The sequence below is a fragment of the Mytilus galloprovincialis genome, chromosome 1 (genome assembly GCF_965363235.1).
Source record: "Mytilus galloprovincialis chromosome 1, xbMytGall1.hap1.1, whole genome shotgun sequence".
Lineage (NCBI taxonomy): Eukaryota > Metazoa > Mollusca > Bivalvia > Mytilida > Mytilidae > Mytilus > Mytilus galloprovincialis.
This window is the reverse complement of record NC_134838.1, coordinates 98,884,053-98,890,885: the sequence shown is the minus strand read 5'-3', so window position 1 is coordinate 98,890,885 and position 6,833 is coordinate 98,884,053. Positions and strand designations below refer to the sequence as shown.

General features: G+C 33.6%; 1 protein-coding gene across 2 annotated transcripts in view; it reads left to right on the top strand.

The window, feature by feature from the left end:
* Positions 1 to 3,264: 3,264 nt before the first annotated feature.
* The window catches only part of LOC143046794 (uncharacterized), a 28,081-nt gene continuing 24,512 nt past the window's right edge, over positions 3,265 to 6,833 (top strand). Inside the window, exon 1 of one of the 2 annotated variants that reach the window (XM_076219865.1) lies at positions 3,265 to 3,423. The gene's annotated coding sequence lies outside the window, so the exon portion shown is untranslated. The remainder of the gene's footprint in view (positions 3,424 to 6,833) is intronic. The other variant, XM_076219870.1, reaches the window with a different exon arrangement.

The following is a 6,833-nucleotide window of genomic DNA, read 5'->3' as shown; positions in this document are numbered from 1 at the left end:
CCCATTCAAATGCATTGATCGTCTAAGAAAAAGGGGGGGTTCCAACCCACGGACCCCCCCGGATCCGCAAATGATGTCAAAGCACCTGTTGGTAGTGGGTTCGAAAGGGACGAAGCCCCCGAAAGCTATCGAGAATGAGATACCATAATGATTCCTGTCAGTAAAAACTCATTGATAACAACTGGAAGCTAGCCTAATGGTCATTGGTTTTAGAGAAAACGTCCAAACCAATATTACTTTTAAATAAGTTTAAAGGGTGCCGTGAGTGAGCATACAATCAACGAAAGCACCTTTTAATGAACATGAAAAAAAAAATATTTCTAAGAGGTGCAATATAAAAAAATTCTGGAACACCTTGGATTTCTTCCCACAAAAAGTGAATCAATTTATTATTGAAATTCCTTTAAAGGGATTTAAAAAAAATCTAAAATTTTCTTTTGATATTTTTTTCTTGATCTGGAATATTTCACGACAATCTATGAAGGTTTATAAATTGAGCATTTAAAACAATTTATTGCGTAAAGAAGAGTCCGGCTATCTGTCTATCAGAAAAGAACCGAAAAATGAACGAAAACAAATGCTTTCAAAATTTTAGCTTTATACATTAGTCATAGAAAAAGCTTCTTCGGCATTTTCATAAATTTCGATGAAGGTTCGACAAGTAGTTAATGTAATTGAGAAATAACAAAATGTAAGCCCAAACTGCGACCACTTATTAATTGCAGAAAGAAATACATTTTGTCCTTAAAATGCGGGAAAAATTAAAGATGTAATTGCATTATTATATTGCTCTGAATACTCTTTTGATCATAAACAGTTTCTGTTCAACTTTCGTAAAATTTCACGGAGAGGCATTCAAAAGACTTTATCCACATTCGGAACCTAAATATTGACGCCGCTTTGTCTCGCTTTTGGGACATAAATCACAGGCTCGACAAAAATACAAACAGCATATCGAATCTGAGCAGATAGTGAATTGCTTTAAATATAAGAAAAGTACGTAGAATTCATAGTGGATTTAGACTTTTACAAAAGATTCGAACAAATATATTAAATGATCTATTTGAGTAAATTTAGTCCCTTTTTATTCAAAATTACAATCCATTAAAAAAAAGAAGCACAAGGCTGATGTGCTTTTGACCAGTTTTTCTTATTCTATGTCGATTATTTGTTTTATTTTCAAAATTCAAGTGTACGCCCGGGCGTTTTGACGTAAACGTAGCTACGCGCATGTCCTGTATTGGTTTACTACAGAGATTCTGTTTTTTAACCCACCAGTAGTAGCTGATCGAAAATACTAGTAGAAAGTAATAAACTTCTGTTAAGACGCTGAATTCAAAGTATGCAAATCAGAATGCAAGCTTTGAAGTGAAAGAGCAAAGCATTGAAATATTTTTTGGGAAATAAGTAGGTTTCTATAAATATTTTGATTGCATGTTTTTTTTCTTTATTGCTAAGAAAGTCGCGGTAAACGAGTCTCGGATATAAAGCTTGCAACGGCGGGTGCATCTTTAACAATTAACTGGTTTATTTTATAAATTTTATACCCACAGTTTTTAAAGAAGGTTGTGTTGATAGCCGGTCAGTGGTAGTTTATCACAACGTGTTTAGGGTTTCGGCCATTTCAAAAAGACTTATGTATGTTTTTAAAGACAGTTTTGTTGTGATTCATATTCATTTAAGTACACAACCCACCTCCTGTAATACACTATATATCCTGTAGTTTGTTAACTGTTGCTATAAATTTTATGTTAGTTAAACATGGAAGGCCTTGGAAAGGTCTAGACATTTAAAAACTATGCGATGTAACTTCTAAGCGTTTACAAAAACAAGCCGTAGGATGTTACTTCAGTTATAAAGGACTTAGTACGTCAATGCTTTGATAATGCTCTATTGAAATACTGAAAATGAAAAAAAAAAATGTCTGAATATATCAATTTATTTTTTAAACTTAAAGATAAAAAGCTCGCAGAGTATGTAGATATGAAATTAGCATTGACGACACGAGTTGACCGTTTCGACTGTTTCGTTCAAGTATACTATCTGACAAAATAGATAATAATTCTTCCCTATTTCAAGAACATTTTCGATACATGAAAATTAACAAAAGCTTCGACTAAACTAGTTTTCTTTGCCCCGTTAACCAAAAAATATAAAGCATGCGTATTGTTGATTGATTGATTGTTGGTTACTTAACGTCCAGTGGCAAATATTTCATGCATGTTCAGGACGAGAACATGTTAATAACAATAAACACAATAGGTAGGCATTGTAATAATAGAGTTCATCTGGGATGATGGTCGGGGAAATTTGGACTGCCACTGGAATATGAGGGTATGTTCGATAGGGATATGCATTTTGCCTTGGAAAAGGCCACCTACGGACCCCTCATATAGTTGTTGCAAGGGTTCTTAACGTGCAAAGAGCGTGGCACTCTCTTAACACGAGGAATCGGATTTAACGTCTCCATTCTGACCGCACGTGGTAGGCAAACTTGAAACATCACGCACCGCCAAACGGACGCCCCACTTTGGCAAGCGTTTTACTGCCGAGCGGAAGAAGACCAAGAGACCAAACTTCGCTTCCCCAGTCACCCATGAGTATTTTGTGAACCCCATCTTTCGAATCGATTTTCCGCAAGATTTAACTGATATTTGACGTCCCCATTCCGATCGGACGTGGCTCCGAATATATACATCACACAACCAACATATGCGACACTTCAACAAAGGTTTTACTGCCGAAAAGGGGAAGACTAGGGATGGCTATATTGTTTCCCTAAGTCAATCCCTAGGGTCTTATTGTTTGTGCGAGTTGTGTTCTATTTTATCGTTTCTAAGTATGTGCGTCAATTACAAAAGAATTTTTCTTAACTTATTATTTTGATAATCTGTTGTCATTGTTTGGTTGTATAACCCATGAAAAGGGTATATTTCACTCTCAACTGAAATGATGTATTACACTAAAATTTAAGACTCAACATCCGAATATGCAAGTCAGTTACTGTTTGAAAACTCGTTAGATTGTACGATACTTTTTTTCTTTACGGGAAATCAGATTGCTCTTTTGAAACCTTATATTTGTTGTTTGAACCTTTTTTATATTCTAAATTAATATTTTTTTTATTATCAATGAAAGTTGTCGATGTGAATAAATATTTACCTTTCTAAACTGATTTTCATGGTTATTGAACATTAATTAAGCAATATATATCAATACTGTACTTTAAACTATAAATTTTTCTTCACCTGACTGATTTGATACGCTGGATTACAGAAGAAAAGTTGATTTTCATTTTACCTTATTTGTTATGATATTTTTGTTGTTATGAAATTCCCATGTGTGATAACCACGTGCATTTAATCATTTAAAACAGCAAATCATAACAGGACATAGTATTGACATTAATAAAGCCTCGATAGGGTAAGTCCAGGTTTTCATTTTTTTTTATGTTTTGTTTTACTTTTGACAATGTATTTATAATTATTTGAATGATTAAAGCATTTTGTCCTCATTTATTTTAATTTAATTCGGTATTGAGTATTTTGATTCCTAATTAGAATTTCGCATCACAGGGTAAAACACTCTTCTATTTATACAAAGAATTTTCAAGAGGTATTTTTAATTTAGAATTTTAACGAATTTGTTTATACATGTTATCAACAGATAAATATTTTTATATCAAACTCATTGATGCATACTGAAAATTTTCCGAAAGGGATTTCAATTAAAATAAAACGTAAAGAAAAGTAGGTACTATCCCTGTTAAAGGTAATTACGACAAAATACACCCGGTTTATTTGAACCCGTGTTAGAAATATTTCGTTGTAGTAGAATTAAATTCTTTTTAAAATGTACAAAGTAATGAAAAAAAAACCTCCTATTCTAACCGTTACATATGTATCATATTAATATACTTGATAATATAAACACCCCTGCAATGTATTTTTTTTGGGGTACAGTCACTGTGCTTAAACGGCTGTGGGTAACTGATGGCGGACTCTAAACTCGTTGATATTTAATTCATACAAAATGTACCTTTTGCGACGTTTTTCATGCAGAATGTAAATATTTATAGGATTATTGAATAAAGAAATGACTAACAATTACCATAAATTTGTTAATATAGAGTTCACTAAAGCGCAAGGTCAACTTTAAAAAATGCATAAGATGTCCGTAACTTTTTGATCGAAACTAAGCAGACTGTCCGTAACTTTATTTTTAGATGTGGGTAACTTTTGATTTAAAATTTTAAGAATTATAATTTGAACAATTAGAAGACAATTAACATCATATTTGTAACCTTCGCGACCGTTTATACTACTCATTCACCACCAAATGTGATTTTATTAACGCATCATACTTACACCACAGAAGTTTTATGTGGGGTTTGTGGTACTCCATACTGGTTATGGTTTGAACTTTTATTTACTGATGTGCGTCTTATCGACGTTTTTCGCTTGTCAGACCAAGGCTTTTCCATACTCTTTAATGTTTTGAGTTTAATTATATGTTTGCGGTTTACCTTCACCTCTGTTTCTTTCTATGTGTATTTTGATGAATACTCTTTGACGCGGCTCGGTATTTATACATCCCACCAGTTAGTTATAGTGTTATGATTTTTTGAATATGTTTCCTAGTATGTTTTTTTTCTCTCTTTGTATGTTATCAGGGGTTGTTAGACTATTAAATTACCCTGTTGTCCTACGTAGTTATTTATATTTTTATATACTATGTCGAATTGTTACACTATGTTAAACTGCTCTTTTCCTTTTATTGTCACTGACTTTTACCTATTGTGTCTTTCAGTTTTATTCAGTATAATGAGATTTAATGCAACTTGCATACAAATGAAATATGCAGCTAGCTGTAAAACTAGGTTTATTCATTTATACAAAATGTCCTTTTTTTTAAGTTTTCCCATTTACTGTAAATCTTGGCCAGGGTGCCGCAATATCACCGTGCGCAACGTCCCAGTGTGTCCAGATTGACACCCCTTTTATTTTACTGTTAATCTTGATGGGATTTGTTTTTGTGGGGATGAGAGAAAAGTGTTTTTGGCTTTTTCAAAAAGACGGAAAAAGTTTGTGCACTTAAGTCTCGTATAGTCTATCCACTGCATGCCTGGGCAATTTGGGTTCCCCTCCAAAATCCCGGATTCATGCTACCCTTGTCGTTGCTGGCAGAAAATCAGTAAGTGTATACATGCTACATGTATGTGTAAAAATACTTGTGTAGTCTACTTGTTCAAAAATAAAAACGAACGATGATGTTTCAACAGTTTATCTGCTATGATCGGAAACAACCCTCCGAACTAGGCGATACGGGTACCCCGACGTTATACAAAATGAGACCCGAGTTTTGCGGATTTATCGTGATTTTTTTAATATTTTTCCCAATTTTGTCTTCCATCGATACAATAAATTATATATCATACTAGACATCTACTTCGTTTTGTGAATATGTATTCGATGCAATCTCTATCATCAGTTTAAACATTACATCCGCGTATGTCGATTCTTTGAAAGTTACGGACATCTCTATTGGTATGATCAAAAAAGATACGGACAAGTTGTTTTGAAGTTACGGACAGCCTAAGTGTTTTTTAAAATCGTGCTGTGATCGTTTATTTTGTAGAATTTAATCACTTTTCCAGTTTAGGGGTTTCCCTTAACGATTAATACAACTTTTAAATTCAGTTGTTTAATTAATGCATTCGTGGTATTGTTATTCTATAGAAGAAAAGTATCTAACCGACGCGAGGCGGCTCCATCTTGGGCTGTGGGTAACTTAAGTTACCCACATCCGTTTAAGCACAGTAACAGTTATACGAGTTTATAAAATTAGGAACAGTTTGCATTAATGTTATTTTTTCAAGAACTCAACAAAATGAGAACTGTTTTGCTAGAATTCTTATCGTTGCCAGTTTTCATATCTTTAAATATGGTTAAAAAAGAGGGACGAAAGATACCAAATATGGTTAAAAATGCAACTTATCATTTATGCATAAATAATTTTCATCAGAAAAAATACTTGCACCTAAGAAAAATAAAACGCAAACCAAAAAGAAGGAGATAGATTATATTCTACAACCATACATTTGCTGCTTTTTTTGCTTTGTTGAATTAATTTCTGTGTGATTTGTTTTACTTATTATTGCTTAATTCATACGATTGCAGTTCATTCTCGTTTGGTTTTCAGTATACATGGAATGGTTAAGCCTCGGTCACACCTTACCGGATAGCACGAACGGACGCCTAACGGATGAACATAAATTGTCCGTTGACAAAATTGTTATCCGTTGGGAGTCCGTTGATGTACTGACCGAATAAAACGGACGTGTTACGAATGCAGAACGGACACACACCGGATATGTAAGGTACGAGAAACGGAAACGTACCGGACAGAACGGATGTCGAACGTACATCCAACGGACGAGTACCGGACGTATAACGGATAAAACGGATGATGAACGGATCTGAAACGGATAAATGCCAATGAAAATTTCGCGTCAGAAATGCCAATTATTGGTATGTCAGATTTCTTAAGGTTCATGAATTCTTATATATCCATAGACTAGTCGGGTAAATACTATTCCGAAAAAAACTACAAATTGTTTTATCATATTTTACAATAGACTAAAATAAGTACAACATATTGACAAAACGTCAAAAATATGCGTGTCAGACGTAACAGACTATACGCATAATAACTTTAGCAGGGGTGTTTGTGTTCTTCAAAACAATGTTATATTCGCGAAAATTAGAATGAGTGATATGCTTTATATATTAATTATTACAATATTACTGAATATGCGTTCCTGTAAAGACCAA